General features: G+C 44.4%; 1 protein-coding gene and 1 long non-coding RNA gene across 3 annotated transcripts in view; one reads left to right on the top strand and one right to left on the bottom strand.

Moving 5' to 3' along the window:
* The window catches only part of MYO1C (myosin IC), a 60,466-nt gene that overhangs the window by 40,063 nt on the left and 1,163 nt on the right, over nt 1-19,240 (bottom strand). Inside the window, exon 1 of one of the 2 annotated variants that reach the window (XM_014953190.1) lies at nt 18,228-18,339. The exons of the other annotated variant lie outside the window; for it this stretch is intronic. The gene's annotated coding sequence lies outside the window, so the exon portion shown is untranslated. Of the gene's footprint in view, nt 1-18,227; nt 18,340-19,240 lie in introns of those variants that run through there. 2 annotated transcript variants of the gene reach the window in all.
* On the top strand, nt 714-8,801 carry LOC106894519. Its single transcript, XR_001413277.1, has 3 exons — nt 714-952; nt 7,035-7,250; nt 8,555-8,801. It is a non-coding gene; the product is annotated as an uncharacterized LOC106894519 (long non-coding RNA).

The raw sequence follows: 19,240 nt of genomic DNA, 5'->3' as shown, positions 1-19,240 counted from the left end.
CGGGCAGCAGATCCACAACCGTTTGCTGCTGCGTTTGGTGACCTGGCCAGCTCTCACTCATTTTGGTTTAAACTGTAAAGATGTTGGGCGCCTGTGGAAGGAGCCATTTAACCCAATTTTCAAAGCGCTCACACCTAATTGAATGCACTGATGTCTCACAGGCCAACAGTTTCAGCAGCAGCTGTAACTACAAGCTGTGTGTGTCTCAGGAGGACTCTCAGAGCGACTCCTGTCTGGAGCCGTCATCGTAGCTCCAGCACACACCTTCTGCTGTCACTTCAACAAATGCAGAACCTGCAAACCCAGCTAAAGACATATTTTCCTCCTCCTTACACAAACGACAGGGAGTTCCTACCACAACGCTCACAAAGACCTCGTTTGGATGAAGTGATTTAACTGGATCGTTTCCCTGTGATCCCCAGAGAGGGGTATCTTTCCACCTCCCAGTGCAGAGAGCAAACACAGTCTGACACAGCCCCGTAGCTGCCATGGAAATGAGTACAATGTAAATTCCTAGACAGGTTTATCACCCAGACTTTTATTTTTTCCTGACAGCAACAGATGGTTGTGACAAAACGGACAAATAATTCCCTATCTGTAGCCCTGCCACCTCCTGCCTCTCTTCTGTCTACAAATGCAGCCCCTGTGGAGTTACACAGCTTCCAGAGGAACTCGAGGGCAAACCCCAGCCAAGATTTTCAACGTGTTAGCTGGTGAGACCTCCTCGGGCTGAAAGGGTCAGTTTGCCACGGCAAAGTTAAGCTGAGAGCCTTAAAAAAATAGAAAAAGCAAGCCTTATGAAAGGCTCACTGAGGAGATAGTTAGGACAGATCTTTGACAGCAGAAGCACATCACAGCATCAGGAGCTTCACAGTCCCAGTGAGACCATGGCTGAGATTTACCATTCCCTGTACTGTTCCAGAGGATTGCTCCAGTGCAACCAGGCTCTCAGGTACGTTCCTCACCAGTTGCTCATACCTTGTCCCCATACTACCTGGCCAGGAAAGGGTGTGTTAAGCTTTCCAGGGCATAGAGCAACTCTGTCACAGGAGGGATGTTTCATATTTAACTTATCTTTAGGGACATCTTGATTTCTGAAGATTTTTAAACTGACCTTTAATTTTTGTCCAATTAGGTATTTCACATTCTTGCCTGCACAGTGAGAGGGAAAACAAGTGAAGGCAACAGGCAGGTTTTTTTCAGAACTGGCAAACATAAATGGTTATGACTCTTAGAGAAATCCAACTACAAGCAGGCATTCTAGATTAAATACCCTTAAGCCTCTTTTCTAATGTAATAACTGCTGTATAACAATTATAAAACAATTCAGAAAGATGACCTCTGCTGGTATTGCTTGTGGTCAGTGGTACCAGAAAGTTAATTAATTTTGGATAAAACAACGTTTTGGGAACTAGCTCCCTTTGCATTTTAGTCAGTATGAAGTCTCAACTTTATGCCTGGACCTGAACATTGTTGTCTTCTCTACTTATTTTTCTTACCAAGTCAAAGGATGCAGTCAGTAGGTTGTTTGTTAAGTTTCAAAAAGTCTGTTCCAGCAGAAATAACACATTTGTCTTGGCTCTAAAAAGCGAGAATAATCACAGGTATGAGACTAGGAACCTGGAAGCAGAGATGAACCATCCCTACTAATGTTATATTGACAGGATCCCAGGTTTTTCCCAGCTTTTAATGAGAATATGCCACTGATGATAATAGCGAAATTCTCCTCTAAATATAGGAACTATCTGTTTACAACTGATGACAGCAAAACAGTAAATTTAAGCTGCTTTGTTTTTTTTAGTGGGTTAAATCTGAAACCTAGGGAAGGGTATCTGAATGACATTATGCTTAATTGTGTCAGCACGTATCACTTTACAGAAATCCAAATAACAGATTTATCTACTATATCAGACTGCTTTATATGAAACAACTAAACTTGACTGACTTGCCAATTAAAAGAAAAAAGGACAATGTAGGACAACTTTCATCAATGCAGTTTTGCATTAAAACAAACCACACCCAAACCCCGACCACTTGGTACTTGAAAAGTAGTTTAAAAAGGAAATACCTCCCTCCAAAATAACCAAATGAAATTGTTTCCTTTACTTAACATGAAGCTTTTCATAAAGTCTGAATAAAGCTGTTGTTGAACTCCTAGTTTGCCGTCAAAACCATGAACTTTTCTGTTATGTAGAGACTGGAGCACAGGTAATATTCTAGATTATATTCATATATTCAAGCTTCCATTGTCAGAAAAATAAATGGCTAAAACTTTCCTGAAAAGCACAGGAGAGAGGATCACATGAGGGATGTATTTCCTGAATTTCTGGGTTTTCTTTTTATAAAATAGTTTGTACATGAGTGATGCCCCAACAACTACTCCTACTCCCTGCTCCTGATAGTGTAATAACCAAATCCCTACTATGGAAAGTTTATAGTAGCATAAGGATGTATATATCAGTTTTAGGCAAATGTTGCTATAAGCAACATTTCGCATTGGTATATATTTGGCATGTGTCAGGTCTGTTCCATGTCGTGTCTATAGGTTCCTTAAGGAAAATAAACCAACCCAACACGCCAATCTGCAGGTGTCCCTGTGACATTTCATTCTGACACCAAAGTGGGCAACACCTGGGAGAAACAAGTTCTTATTTTCCTTCTGGGTGTGACTCTTTTTTAATGCAAACTTAGCAATGCTGTTAGCAAACAACAAACTACCAAGTGGAGCACAGTTCTGTGCACCCAGAAAAAGGGCACGTTCAATGCTTTAGACGTTCAAACAAGCCGAGTAGTTTTTAATTTGATGATTTATAAGTGTGGATTTTACAGGCACAATTTGTACTTCCACCACTTTTTTTTCTCTGTCCCAAACTGACTTTCTTGGCCCAAGGCAGGCAGTTATTTTGGGACAGTGAAAAGTTATAAATAAGTTCTAATAAGACTATTAGGAACACATATGGTATTGAACTTCTCTCAAACCCTTCTTTGTAAGGGAACAAAGAGCATTTGACATTTATTGTGATGGCATAAGTCCCCTATGAAAAGTTTAAAGAAAGAGTTTCAACAACAGTCTGGAGTAAAACTAGATTACGAACCCAAAAATAAGAACATCCAATGATCTGTAGAAATTCCAGATTAGACTAAAAGGAAGGGCCTAAGCAGTTTGCAAAAGCAGCCTAAAGAAAAGTCGACAGGCAGCGCAGACGGGCTCTCTGGCAGCGTGTCAGCCTTGGGGCCTGGCAACCAAGAGGAGCACGTGGGCAGATGATATTGCAGCTGGCTGATGTCTGAACTGCTTCCCTTTACCCCGTCTCTGCTGCTGCTGCTGAAAAAGAGGGTAAAAGCCACCAGATGAAGGGTATTGTCTGAGGTAATCTCCTTCTGACCGGGCTGACAGTACCCCACAGATCCCACAGTGAACAAAGTCTTTAATGGTTTTGTGAATTGCAAACATTTTTATCCTGAAATAGATATATCCCCGGTTAACAGTAAAAAGGGAACGATGAGTTGCCGTCGTGTTGGGAGAAGTATTCCAGGATGTATGGAAAATACAGATATCATTTCAGAAGGACATCCCTCATCCACCAACATCAGCTTGCACTCAAATGATCCAGAATACTGTTTTCCAACATTTTAAAAATTGATACTCCTATTAATTAAAAAAAAAAATCAAGATTTTTTTTTAAGTAAAAGACGAAGCAATCCCACTGATGTTAAAAAAAATAAGAATAAATTGGAAAAAAGTCATTGGCTTGCAACTTAGTAAGCATCCTTTGAAGTGTAAGAATATCTCATCTCTGAGACATGGCTTCACCTCCCTGCTCACTCAGAACAACTACACTGTCCTGCTCACAGCATTTTCAAGATTTTCTACATTAACAGGGACATAGTTTTAATCAAAAACAAAGACAAAATACACACTAAAGAATAATCAAGGAGCCCATTCCTTTGTGGTTCTCAGGAATGCGTGTTCCACATCTGGATAAACATGGGCCTATGCAGTGAATGGAAACATTCATTCCCCAGCTGTGGCTACATCCAAATCCTTTTCTTTCTCTCTCTCTGATTTACTTATAGCCCTACAATGGGTGGCTGAAAAAGAGATAAAATAGGTAGCCACAGGCAGGCCCAGCAATCTACCATACTTCTACCATATCAAAGAAAAGTTCTGGGCTGCGACCTCCAACTCAAACAAGAGATCCTGGAGGAATTCACAGCTCCTGTTACTTGGGTATAATCAGCTGGTTGTGACAGTAGAGACATTAATGGAAGTACCAAGTGTCCCACAGCATTCTGAAGATGAGGACCAGCACCCCTAAGAGACAGGAAAGGGGAAGCAGCCACTTGTGCTGATGCAGATAACGAGGACATCCTCAAAAAAGTGAAAGGTGTCCTTCTGCCTTGAGATAACCACTGCGTAGGTGGGATTCCTTTCCACGTAAGGCCACATCCTGCTAGAAGCATGTGGATTTGGAGATCTCATGGAGGTTGGGGATCTTTTGTTGCGATGCTGCCTGAGCAAATCCTATTGTCCATGGCAGCTGGGATGATGACAGAACTGTCAGAAGGTCTCACTGGAAAGGAAACTCTTTCTTTCCTCTGATTCAACAGGCACAGATTCTCTAGAATTCTGATTCTCTAGAATTCACATATTCTCATTCAGGGCCATGGGAGAATCTGGGCTCTAACCTGAAAGAAGGGTCCAAGAGTCTCAAGAATAGGTATCTCCCACAGAAAAATCAATACATGTTATCCAAGCCTATAAGGTAAGACATAAATACAAAACAAAGGCAGCAGCTTTGGTTCCTTTGCTTAAATTTTCTAACAGCTCTCAGATATTGCCAGGGCAGCATCATTTGTTGTTGTAGCAACAATGAACCCAGCCTTCACCACTGTACAATAATGACAGGAGACTGCAAAAAGATGAGAGCTGATACAGTGTCACGGCAAGCCCTGGATTAACTCTGCTTTGCTGAGGTCAGGGGGAGCTCTGCCATCAGCTGCAGTTGTGTTGGAGTACATCTGCGGCAGGAAAAAAAAAAATTTAGCTCTTTCAAATCACCTAAAGAAAAAGAAAAGCATCAAAACTTGAGGGTTTGTCTCAGGAGCTATTGTTTGTACGGCTGAACTAGACAAACGGAGGGACACAGGGAAGTTCATCACTGTAAATTATTGATCCACTGCTTTCTAGACATTGAAACTGGTAATTAAACAAATGGTAAAAAGATCCTTCATCAATTATAGAGGTGTCACTTTAAATTACACTTGCTCCAGGATGAATAAAACACAGAGGTTAAATGCTGTGGGTACTTCATGGCGGCTTCTTGTTCAAAATCCTCACTACAACACTGATTCCAATTCTCTCCTATCGCTGCTTCGGAGCTGCTTGCTCTTTGCACATTAAGCCAGATAAGGGGAAATGAGCGCTTTTGTTTCACCAATCTTTTTCACACAGTGTCCAGAAAGTACAGTCCCATGGTCAGGAGAAAGGATTTGGAGCTAAGACTAGTGGGATCCCTTTTCTGCACAACACGATCAGTTATACGGCCATAAGTCAAGGCCAGAGCCCCTGTGAGAACAGCCCTCCCTCATAAATCAGACAAAAAGAAAGAGTTTTGTCTACTAACAGCCAGTTGTGAAATCTGTGAAGTATCGGTCAGGCATTTGATACTGGCAGGTCTTATGGTTTTTAGAAAATACATAAATGTACACACCCTCTGCAACCTAAAATAACACTGGCGAGCTGCTTCTGAAGCAATATGATGATGACATTAAGGGTAGCCTTTTAAGCAGAAATCATGTCACAACCATAATGACTACTCAAATTTGATTTACGATGAATTTTTATAGCTGGGCGCATGCCTTAACTGCATCGAGCTTAAAGTTATCTCAATTTCACATAAATATTATATGAATGTAAAAATCTACTTGCTCTAATACCCATTTTGAAAGAAAAACAACATCCAAAGAGCTTGGCCATCTTGCAATTACTGGCACAGACGCTCTCTAGAACCATTATAACATCTCTCAAATAGGTTTCACTCTGGGAAAGCATTTATTGCAGGCTGAGTTCATCAATTGATTGAGACAGGTCAGGGAGTATAAATATTCTAAGTGAAGGATTGCGTATGCAGCATAAGCAGACAGCTTAAAAGCACATGCAAAAAAAAAAAAACCAGCAGGTGGACACAGTTGGCATCCTTCACCGAGCAGAAGCAGCAGTGAAGCAATAATGCCAGGAGGCAAGATCAGGGAAACAAGTTGCTGGTGGAGCCAGAATGATCCTAGAAGTCAAGGAACTTGTGCTTGCCATGGTGAAGTGGGGAAGAAGCAAAGGGACAGCCAGGTGGGAGTTCAGTTCAGAGAGAAAAGAGAGAGGCAAAGGTGATGAACTGCAGGAACACGCTGTGGAAGCTGGAGGTGAACCCACCATCAGCTGATGGACATATTCAAAGTGGGAGCAGAAGGCTGGACAGTAGAACTTTTGTGAAGGAAAGAACACCAGCTCTTGGTAGGGGGACAAAAGAATCAAAAGGCTGAGCTGACTCTCCCTACCACTCCCCAAATAATGAGGCTGAAGCACAAGGAGAGCAAGCTCTGCTGTGGGCCTGATGCCAACTGCTCTCTGAAGTCTTCCGCGCCCGTTCTAAGGAGAGTTACACAACATAAAGCTTTATTCATAAATGCCTGATGGCGTCCTGTGTGTACAACAGCTCCTACCAGCAGAGCAGTATTTGTGGGAAACGTTAGGAAGAGCGTCCTAAGAGAGATAAAGCCTTTTGAGTTGCAGACGAAGCTGCCAACCCTCATTTCCAGCTTGTCAGAGCAAGTCCTTCTTGAAGTCAGCAGCCTGGAATGAAGAGAATCTGGCATTTGTGCATGGATGTATGGTTCAGACAGTCAGGGCGGAGCGGCTGACTTTAATCAGACTTTCCACAATGGAAGGGGGAGTGGGAGTGGCAAAGTACAGTGAGTGATGGGCATTGATCTGCTCTATATTCACTAATTCCTCTTTTTTGCCTTTGTATTTCCAGCCCAGACCCCCTTTCCTGCTTCCACCAGCCCCTAGAGGAGGAGGGGAAGGGCGAGCACACAGGACTGGAATGTGAGAGTCCTTTGCATTCTCAGGATTCCTGGTGTCTGTGACAGGCAGCAGAAAGGCAACACACACTTGTCTGGGGATCTGACAAATTCCACGTTCTGGAGAGTTACTGGAACAGCTGATGGCTCACAGGAGTAACTACACACAGGTACCACCCTTCCCTGCAAAGCTGATCCCCACTACTCCAAAATTCACTAATCCAAACCCATTACTGACCCTGTTGCTCCAGCTTAACTGCTGGGTGACACTCTTTGTGTTCAGTATGTACTTTTAAAAGTTGTTTCTTTAACTGTCTTTTACCAGAAGATCTCTTTTTCTGGGAAAAAAAGAAAATCAATAGAGTATCTAAAAATATGGGTATGCGCTAGCAACTGCCAAACTTTTTTAGCTTGTTATGAAGTCTCTGTAACAAGAATGCTAGTATGGTATCAAAAAGGAGTAAAGCTCCAAAATAGTTTAATCCAGCTGCCCACTACAGCGTTAGCAACAATACTCTAAAGAATTCCAGTTCAAACCACTTTTGGTTGCCTCCTACCCTCACAATGAGGGTACAGTCTGCTAAATCACATGCAGCTTCAACTCCAGCTAGAAATAGCCTCACGAAGTTTCTATTGCAGGATGGCGTTCCTTAATTTTGTTTACTTGGGGTGCCACTACTGGTGGTGACAGCAATAGCAGCTACAAATTGTAGGAACCTGCACGTATGCCCAGAAAGGGCACCCGTCCAGATCCAACCTCTCGCACGAAAGGTTTTGGCAGCCAAATGAATTCCTTCTCCCTTACCCTTTCTGCCTGTGTCGATTACAACGTCATGCTCAGATACCACAACACAGTCACCTTGTCCTACTGCCCCCCACATATACCTTGCTAAAGAGTCCCACAGGGCCCAAAGGTTCCTTTGAACGTTTAGACCTGTTGAAAAAGCAGTGCAAAAGTGGGTATCCCTGGGTCCCCAGCTGGACTGGGGGGGCCCTCCCTCCGGGCCCCCATTGCACTGGCTCTCCCAACCTCCATCCACAAAGGGCAATGCTCTGGGAAGAGGCAGAGCTCTATCTGCTCCAGAGAGAGCAAAACACACCAGACATCATCACCCAACCCCTCTGATTTGGGGTACACTCCCCACTTTGAACCCCAGCCACTCTGTGTGCTGTTCAAGCAAGAGGTAGAACAGACACCAGCCTCCCTTGGCTCCGTGTCTAAGGGTGGTTTCCCTGGCTGGCTGCACCAGGATTTATCAGTGCTCCTCTATCCCTGACCTGATACCACGTTAATGGGCAACAGCAACGCAGGCACTCCACGGGCAGGTGGTTACTGTACTGCTGAGAAGCTCTAAGTATTCTAGCCTGGGAATCCCCATTACAAGAAGTGGAGTGGAGATAGCATATTCTATTTGTAAATCTTAATACAGCCAACACTTAAAAGACAACTAATTACCATTTATGTTCCAAACAGCTGGCCTAGCTCCACATCCACAAGCTGGGAGGTTTTAGTGCCATTCAGCCCACGCATCAGGGCACAAAAGTCCCCCAGTATGACTGCAGAACCTTCTCGTAAACTCGAACTTCTCACTACCACTGACTTCAAGGATCAAAAAAACAGTAGCACAAGAAGAGAACGGCTACGCAAGCCATCATTCCTACAGCATTACATTACAGACACTTCTCCAAGGTGGAAAGATCATAGGAGGTGTCCTCTGAGGTGCCAGAGAGCAGTCTCAGGCTGCTGCAAGCTGACCTAGGCAGCTGACATCCTCTGTCCCCAGCTGTTCTTGTCCTGGCCCTCTCCTTCCTCTGTACGGGGACTGAGACCTCTTCAGCTCTGTGATGAGACAATTCAGGGAACTAAATAAAGAGAAGCTTTTTTTTTTCCTTCATCATTGTTCTCCAATTTTTGTTTCAATTCACTCACCAAAGGGTCAAGCGGCTGCTGGTGCAGGTACAAGGCAAAATTGTAGAGAGAACTGTAGGCAGAGCTGTAGAGAACTACAGCCAAACCAATTTAAATAGAACTTCACGTTAGTTACTGGGGGAATACATCCTCCTGGCAGACAAGTAAACAAAGGGCATTTCATTGAGAGTGACGTGGAGGAAGCTCTTAAGATTCTCTGGCTGCTTGCTTTGTCCCCTTACCCTTTACACACATACATGCCTCCAAACGTTTAAAGCCTTGAGAAGCAATGCACGTATATTATCACCATCAACAGCCTCCAGGAGAAGGCAAGGAATGACACAAGAGGCTACAGACTGTCAGCTGTAGTGTTCCATGATCAGGAAATCAGCAACAGAAATGACCTAACCTGACGCGTGTGGGTATGTATGTCACATCAGATTTGCCAGCAGAAACGTGCCTGGCTACTACACTGCTCTGCTCCTCACCAGCATCATGAACAACTGACACCTTTTGGCAGGTGCATTAGAAACCAGGGCTGATGATGCTGGACTCCACTGGCAAACACACAGGAGAGGGGAAGGTGACTTCACAGACTCGTCACAGCCCCAGTGATTGACCCAAATGCACCCTCTCGTTCCCTATCAATCCGCAGATCTCAGTCCAGCCCACACTAAACACTGATTGATTTTCTACTCTAACGAACACTGTGTCACATTTGTGTTGACTAACCATCAGTTCAGATAAGTGGTTTGCAATTAAGATAATTTGGTTTGGGGCCAGTGAAAGTATGACCTGAAAAGCACTATCAGGAGTTCAGCACAGTGCTGGGGAGATTAACCAGAGAAATTCACTGCTCAAAACAGGCCAGGTACCAAGCTGACAGCTACTTTTAGAGCTTTATACCAGAATTTACTTTCCCAGCCCATCCAAAATAAAAAAAGGAAGATTTGTCACAACAAAAATTTCCTCAGAATGTAATAGCTTGCTTGTACAATGCTTGGAAAATATTTCTTTCCTGACATGTGCACTCAACCTGCGGCAACACTGATTTTCTTCCACTCATGGCAATATGATCCTTTCACAGAGGCTACTTATTTCTGATGGCAGACAATTAGTATTTCAGGCAAAAATCCATTCAATAACAAATAGTCAACTTACCTGAAGCCTCTAAGAAAAAAGTAAACAGATACATGAGTGCAGCTTTTGAGTTCCATGGACTTCAGCCTGGACATAGTTCACATTCTCATCCCACACAGAGCTACTTTGAGGAATTTTCCTCCCATTGCAAGCCGAGCTAAGAAAGTGGTTTGGGTAACAGCAGTTGCCAGGTAAATATATTCAAGGCTTAAGGCTGGAAGGAGCTCCCCTCTGTCCCCACCTAGACACGGAATCACCAGAGCAGAAACAGATACTTGGCAACCGGTCAGGTTTGTTTAAAGAGAGAGAGATCAAACACCCCCTTTTGCTCTGCAGGTTGTTTGCATACAGAACTTCACATCTCTTGCGACATTTCCTCTTCACATGGTGCCCTCATGATCCAGCTGCCAGAGCAACCCAGAAGTCCTCACTTCCAGTACTCACCACCTGGCAGGCTCCCAGCACCAGGCACCCCCTGCTCTCTCCAACGCAGCAGAGGAAGGTTTCAAGGTGGTCACTGCTCTCTTTTCCTTTATCTTTCTTCCTTGTATCAGCACAGAGTTAAATCAAATTAGTTTATACTTGAGACAAATAATGTCTGAAAGCTTTACCCAAATATAGAAATGGCCCATAACCATCAATCCATGTATTCTTTAATTATATCAGGCTAAAAGAAAAGATATTGTGCTCGTATCTTTATGTCATCACAAGTTTTTCTTAGATGTTTTAGGGACTCTAACACACCTGATTTAGAAATAGCTCATAAAATTGCATCAATTATCCCTTCTATTATCCCAAATTGCTTCTAGCTTGCTCCAATCTCTGCATGAAGAGTCATGAGAGCACTGCAGCTTCTATGGACTGAGGAGACATCTTGGTGATCTTAAAGGACAGTACTTTAAGGCAGCCAACACACAATGGACAGACAGTGCTACTGCTCAGCTCTGCTTCTCTAACAGCCAAGATTTCAAACAATTTAAAGAAATGCTTCCTGATGGAACCCAAAATTCTAAGTGCTGAAACTAAGCGCCAACTGAAATAATATAAGAGCCAAGATACAGGCATTTGTCTCTAAGTTATTACATAAAGCTGAGCTTTAATTTTCTTCAGCTCTGCTAAATAGCCTGTGGATACACTGCTTCAGGAGGATGTAGAGATAAAAAGGAGCGCAAAGTAAGTTCGATCTGTGATACAGGCTTATTTTGGCCTCCCAAACTTTTCTGCCCACCCTTTTTTATCCCCTTCAACCTTCTTCCTGGCCTCTACTTTTCTTCCTGACTTCCCACACTATTTTGGCCTCATACTCCTTTTTGGTCTCCACTTTTCTTACTGGTCTCCCACTCCTTTTCATTCTCTTCGGCTTCCCATCCCCTTCCAGACTCCTACCCCTTTCCAGCCTCCGCTTTTCTTTCTGGCCTCCCAAATGTTTTCAGTCTGTAATTTCTTTCAGATTCCCACCCCTTCAGCCAGCACAAAATATTAAAATCCCCTTAAGGTTATGAACGTGTAAGTTCCTTATCCTATCAACAGTGTCTCATCTTGATACCTGCATCCATACTTTGACTTCACCTTCTACACCCCAGCTGACCAGAACCAAACCAGCATCCATCCAGACATCCTACGCTCAGAACACCATGATTTTATGCCCAAGGAAACACGCTGGCTCTCTCAGTAACTCCAAATCCTGCCAGGATTCTCACAGCACCGTACAGTTAATTGTGTTAATGGAGGCACAAAAATAAAATATGAGAAATTCTGAGATGGTAAAAAAAAAAAAAATAATCAGAGTTTCAGAGCAACACTTTCCTAAGGTCTAGGAATGACGCAAAACCCCACCATGCTTGTTTAATCAATAGGTGTTCTTGCTTTGCTAATGGCACCATAAGTGGCTTTGCTAATGGCTCCATGGTTCCCAGTTCCTATCCAGGAGCTTTCCGGACAGAAGATCAGCAAGATTAAAGTTAGAAATCATCTGCATTCCCACAGAGTGCTACAGTTAGGTACACAGAAACACACTCTGTACTTCTCTGCACAACTTGCTTTTGATTCCTACCTCCAACTTTAAGAGCAACAAATCCATGCACAAATAAAATGGGACTGTTGGGAGTCACATATTTGATATTTGCCCTCATTTTCAAATGAGGCCTTAAGTTTTCCTATTTCCAAACAGAATTATGACCAAAAAAAGCCTGTGACTTTAGGAGAAATCAAAAATATACCTTTTGAATGCACTCTTCAAAACGCAGCATTTGGTTAACTTTAGAAAAGTGATATTTTTTGTTTGTTTGTTGTTTTTGGGATATAAACAGATATAAAAGCAGTTCGTCATTATACATTACTGAGTTTTTCCAGTAATCATATTGCTCTGAATCTTCTCTTCCAAGTTGCAATATTTTTCTAATTACGTGGTACTTAGTAGCTCTGAAGGAAAGAGAACGGACCACAAAATTCAGAAATGCATGAATTCAAAAGGAGGATCTGAAATATCTTCAAAAGTTACATTTTAACAGTGCAAACATTCTTCCCACACTGTCCCTTCACAGGCGAGTCAGGCACGCTCAGCTGCCCCCACTTCATTCCCACATGAACAAACCGATGGAGAAACCCTATTATACTGCATCGTGTGCACTTGGCGTTGTTTGTTCACTCCCAAAAAACAAGCTGGTGTACAAACCCTGGTTGTTATTATAATCTTAACACTTGTAATGGATGGGTAGGAAAGCTACCTGTAATATCCGTGACAAAATAATGTGCTAACACAAAATAACAGATAAACAGTCAAGAAAAAGCAAGAAAACCACTCGCAACTGAACGTCAGTGCTCACTTAAAAGAAGGCAAAAGAAACATCTGTTTTGCTGTCTAACTTCCAGTTCTGTCAGAGATTGAATTCCTGGCTTCCTGGTGCAAAGGTGTGGCTTTCCCTCCCAAGATGCAGAAGAGACAATTCTGAACAGACTCCAAAATTTTAAGAGTATAAGACAACCTGTTATTTAAAACAACAGGACGTGTGGACACAGAACAAGGCTCTCTGGTCTCTAATTTGGAAGGTTCAATAAAACTCTAGAAAAAACCCAACAATAATTTTGTGCAATAATTTTCCTTCTTCTCAAAACTGCACCATTGGACACATCAGCCTTTGCTGCAGATGAAAACCTGAACTGCAGAAATACTACTTCTAATGCAACACTCTGTGGTGTTGCAAATATGTGTCAGTTTTTGTTTTTAAAAAAATGTTGATTATAGTGTGCTGCTTTATAATGCGTGGAACTGCATATTTTAGTTATTAAAGTTAGCAAACAGGTCTGGCTGTTGAAAGTCATTTCCCTGAGTAAACAATGACTCAGTGTGGACTGTATAATGTAGAAGTTATTAGTTACTGTTAGCAAGTTTAAAAAACCCAACTCGCAGCACTACACAAAGACATATTTCAGAATGGAAAATAGTTTTCCTCCTACTTCTACGGTTCCAGTTATACTGTTTCAGTGGAATGTAATTTTCTAAAAAGCTAAACAGATCCCTATCTCCTCATTATATAATTGGACATTGACTTAACTGGACCCTTCAGCCATGAACAATAAGCACAGTGAGAGTGTTGAGTTTACCCTCTTTGCTGTTCTCAGTTTGTCATTACAACTCTGAAGTAAAGATGATTCTTTCTTGGACAGGACTATGTCATCTAGACCAGGCAGCAAGTGGTAAAAAGAGACGTAGAGACAATTGAGTAAAATATTGAGTATATGGTACCGAAGAAAAAAAAAATACAACTGTAAGCTCACCATAATCCTCTGACAAACACTGGTCTCTAGTTGAATTACAGCTCCTTCAATAATCCTCCTCTTCATTAGTAAAATGGCCAAATACACCTGGTGATTGTCAGCTGGCAGAAGGCACCACAGATCACTCTAACTAATGAAATGCAGCCTCAGCTGCTAAGGCCCAAAGGTTTCCCTGAAGTCTTAAAACCACTACAAAGGCTGTTCTCCAGCTACGAGTACATGCTGTCTCAAAGATTAGGGACCACATCTCTACCTTTTGTAAGGGTGAAATCTCCAGTCAGATACAAGAACCCTACAAGGAAACGGAGTCAAACGTCCACGTTAAACTTTTACTTACCAGAAAAGCACCCCCGAAAGAAATTACTGAAATCATAATTTAAAGGCACAGCCTTTTAAAGCAGCTATAGCTTATGAGGACCAGCCTGCATCCAAACAGCAGCCTGGAGGCCATTGAAACTGTCTTTTTGTCCGCATGCATCTTTTCACCTAGCAATAATTTTAGACAGCTTCTCTTTTATGAGAAAGAAAGAAAAAAAAAAAAATCAAACCCGTTTTGGGTCAGCATGGATAGAGGACATTTTTTGTCATTCATAGACTACCCATTTCCTGGCAAAAATCAGAACACTGCCCGTTTGGTTACAGAACTTTGCAATAACCGCAGGCAGCTGCACTGTCCAGCTCCAGGACCTTATTGCCTAGAAGGCAAACACTGCAGCACTCCAAAGGTACTGCCAAATGCTAAAAATCTATTGCCATTTATTATCAGCTGCTGAACTGAATTACAGGAAGGGTGGTGGCCAAGCTGGACCACGGTCAACGTACCGGTTAAAGGGCTGCAAGTGTCCCCCCCAAAGAACAGCGAGCTGGTCATTCACGTGTGACCAAGTGCTTTCCCAAAGGGAAAAAGCTGCCAGGGAAGGCTATCCATGCATGCATGAATGTCACAGGGGTTCTAAATACCAACCTTTATCGCCTTCCAGTACAGGAATTTAATATAGCATAGTCTACACTGAAGATATACATTAAACAGAAAAGGTACCAGCCCTGCTGCTCCTTACTGTATTGAAGAGTATTTAATAATGCAGGGCAGGGCTTTAAAGAATAGACGACCTTCCACCCCCGCAGAACATGACTCAGTTGCAACAAATTACTTGAGATTTGTCCACTCAGAACCTTCTGTCATAAGAAACTTCGTTAGCCTTTCACATTTGCTTATATTGCTTGCTTACTTTATTAATGCTTTCTGGAAAGAGCTGGCCACCAACCCCGCTAATGCACTGAGAAGGAATAAAGTAGGCAGGGGAGGGCACAAAACACAGAGCAGGGTATTTTCCAGCAGAGAGATCATTCAATCCAAACAGAGGCACAGTAAAAGTGGCTCCCTCCGGGCAGAAAACTAACCGTATTACAATCTCACAGAAAGACAAGCCATTCAAACCTCATCCACTAGAAAAGCTGATAGAGGGTTAGATGTATGGCTTCTACCGAAGTCGGGAGGAGTGATCCCCATCAAAGCCAACCACATCACTCACGAGTTGGTTATAAAGCAGTATATAACACAGCAAAACCCCGGATGGAAGACAAACACACACTGTAATTGCAATCGTTTTACACCAGTACAAAGCACGGCCGCTACAAGGGAGCAATCCCCACCTGATGCCAGGCATTTCCTCCTGTGCCATCGTATTCTTTGTGCAGGTGGAGACCTTCATGTGCTCACACAACGAGCTGAGCTGGGGGACTGCTCTTGACAAATTACTGATTTGTTTTGCCTACTCAGTTTTAGTTTGGGTAAGTTCTGAAAAGTTAACCACATTTGACTGTCATCAATACAGTTAAGCCAAAGCACAAGACAAATGGTTTTCCCCACAGCAACATTTTACAAACGTACAAGTGTTTTTTTAAGCTTGTATGAAAGGACAAGTGATTTAGCTACATTTGAATCACTTACAAAGGGCAGCAGGACACACCGTCCTTAGGAAAATCCGCCGTGCTTTCAGTTCTCTCCACCTCCTTTTCTTGTGCCAGTATCACACTGCATTTTCCCAAATATAAATTTGTCCTACAAAAGGTATTAGTTATTTGAAAGCAGCCTGTGAGCAGTCCTTGCCCATTACTGGGAGGCAGAGTGCTCCAGCCCAACGATCCTCAACGGTTTCCAGGCTGGAACTATTCACATCTCCAGGTGAGAGCGCTGGGCCGAGGCAGGGTCGATGGACTGAGACACACAGGAGCTATAGCTTATACCCTGCTCCATGACTGTGCCCAGCTGCTGCACTTTGTGTCTCACACCTTTGTGTCTCCCACTTGGACAGTGGTAGAGGAATTTGCACAGTTCCTAGAAAGCACACAGTTCCCAACACAATGAGGCTGGGTCCTGTAAGCAACATGACACCACAAACAACAGAAAAATCCAAAGTGGCTGAATCCTACTGGAACAAGACTCAGACTATCTTACCTTTGCATAAAGGCCTCCACAGAGTTTGAGCTCATTTACAAAAAGAACCACCACATTTGATCTGTTACTAAGCTTCCTTGGCCCTCAGGTTTTTTACAGTCCTTCCTCCAGTGGGCTCAGGTCAAATTTAAAAACAAACCATCAATCAAACATCTTCTACCTGGCTGGAACAGTTGTGTCAGGATCTATATCATTCGTCTTACAGATACTATAAATTCTGATGGTGTGTCACAAATCACAAGTTTCTTTGCTATTAGTTATGCAAAAGACAACAGAAATTGCACACTCGGGATCCTGAGTCACATGGGATCTCTCACTCCCTTAGTGTATCATGATTCAGACTTTTTTTTTCCTTAAAAAAAAATAATCTATCCTTTATGTCACGATAAATTAGGATAGCATGCGTACAGTCTGGCACACCATTTGTTACTGCCAGGCAGAACAAAAGACAAGATTTATATTTACTCTGGTCTCCCTAAAACACAGGATTATATCCAGTATCAAAACCGAAAACCCTTAAGTGTTATGACAGTGGTTGCCATACCAGGGCCTACTGTAAAAATTAAGAACTCATCAGTTCTGCAAGCCTTAGGCAGTTTCTAAGAGTTTTGCAAAGGTGCTGACAGCTGGTAATTGTCTGTTGCTCCAAAAGGAGACGAAAGAAGAATGCCTTTCTTCCCAATTACTCTAAGATGTGGTTCTGTGTTCACGGCTTGTCCCGCCAAACAAGTGAGTTTTCTCATTTGTCACTTTCTAACACTAGGCAGCTGTCACCTACAAGCAGTTCCGGAGAAGCCTTTCACCTCAAGCAACTATCATAGAAAGAATAAAAACCAGAATAATCTCTGCATTGTGACTCATTTTTATTCTGTAATCCCCCCTCCCCAACATCAGGATGCAGATCAAGCCAGCTTACTTGGAAAGTTCAAGTTACTAGAATGAGACATTCATTCAGCACAGAGTCAGATTCCTTCCATGAATCACGTATCAGAAAAGGGGAAGACAGGCACAAAAAGCAGCACAACAGATGGAGACCCTTGAGTCTTAGCAGGGACACAGACCCGTGGTCTAAGCTAGAGAAGTTACGATATTTGACAAAAATCTCCACCTGTAAGATAGCACTGAAAATACCAAGCTTTCTTCATGAAGTGCTTTTAGGCACCTGTGCAAGCTCTGGCAAACAAGGAAGATTTATTCCAGCAGGAATGTCAGGACATGTCACCCGTGAGCACACAACAGCTGGAGAACATAGAAAAAAGCACGATATGCACAGCAAACCATTCTTCAGAAGAATAAGCAGGAGCTCCCCGACACATGGGCCGTGACAGGGCCCCGTTCCAGCTCAGGAGCAGCCTTTCTCCTGCCCCCACGCCCAAGCACACCTTTCCCACTCCAGCCCCGGCAGGATTCCCCCCGTCCCGGGCAGGAGCTGCCTGTATTTGGGCTAGAATCAGGAAAGCCCTGATTCTATACCGGAGTGTATTTAGGAAGGCTACGGAAGGGGAGCGGAGGGGACTCCTCCGGGATGCCGGCTGCTCTCAAAGGGTCATTTGTTTCTACCCTGGAAATCTGGGGAGTTTCCGGGAAGGGCGCTGACTTCGGCTGAACGGTCAAACCCTCGGCCGTCCGGTGCCACCCCCGGCTGCCCCCCCTTTGCACCTCCCGGAGCCGGCAGCGTGTTCCCGGCAGCCCGCGGCCATGTGGCCGAGCCCCGGCGCTTTTGGGCGAGCACGGGGCGGGGGATCGCGGCCGCCGTCACTCCCCTCCTCACCCCCCCCACAGCTTCCTCGGGCTGCGGGGAGGCCCGTCCCCGCCGCTCGCCCCCCCCGCCACGTCCCCCTTTGCTCGCCGGTCCCCGCTCACCTGCCCTCGGCGCCCCCGGGACGCGCGGCTCGGGGCCCTGCGGCGGCTCCGGCAGCCCCTCGGCACCGACTGCCCACGGGAGCCCGCGCCGCGCCGCTAGTGAGCATGTCCGAGCGCCGGGCATGCGGAGTGCGGGCGGGGAGGCCGCGGCCCTGCCTCCGCCCTCACCTGCCGTCGCCTCCCCCCCCCCCGCCCCCGGGAGCGGGGAGCGCTGAGCTCCGCAGCAGCCTCCCCACACACACACCTCCGTTCTCTCCCCGTGGCGGAGGCGCTGATCGCACTCTCCGGGACGGCATCCCCCCGCTGATAACCCGCCCCGGTTCGCGTTCCCGTTGCCCGCAAGCACAGGCGCACCTGTCTCCCCCCACCCCGGCGCACAACTGATAAACCTCAAAAACTGGGGAGAATTTCACCATCCCCTCCCCACCTTTGTGGGAATCACCAAAAGCCTGTCTTTTCTCCGGAGAGATCCCCCAAAGCCGGGGTGAACGCAGGGACAAGCATCTTGGTTCATCTCACACACGTGTGAGACACCAGAGCCACCCCAGCCAGAATCCACAGGGAATTCCGCTTAGGATTTCATTCTAGCAGCCTGAAGCACACGGAGCTGAAACCGTAAAGCTCTGCACTTCCCATTCCTGCACTTTAAAGCGTCTTTAACTACGAGCTTCTGTTTGTATTCAGCACAGGACATCACAAACTCCTTTTCTCCGGCCACTCCTGCAGCACCACCAGGACTTGACAAACACAGGCTGCCGCCCTCAAAGTAGCAAATTACAGTTTTATGGACTGTTAATGAGTATTTAAAACTTTGTAGAAAGCTGAACTAATAGCTTTTCTCTCTCGGATGTCTCCCCCCGGATCCCGGCGCATGCTAGTCGGGATAAGGTTTAAAGGAACGGTTCCCTCAGGGAAAGACAATCCAGCCCTGCCAGTGTCCTCTGCTGTCACCACAAATAAGTCACTAACGTCCCTGGACCAGTTACTGGAAACCAAAGAATACCGGAATTGCC

Source organism: Calidris pugnax, unplaced genomic scaffold (genome assembly GCF_001431845.1).
Source record: "Calidris pugnax isolate Ruff unplaced genomic scaffold, ASM143184v1 scaffold133, whole genome shotgun sequence".
NCBI classification, from domain to species: Eukaryota; Metazoa; Chordata; class Aves; order Charadriiformes; family Scolopacidae; genus Calidris; species Calidris pugnax.
Note: the sequence above shows the minus strand (reverse complement) of the source record. Positions and strands in the feature narration are given on the sequence as shown.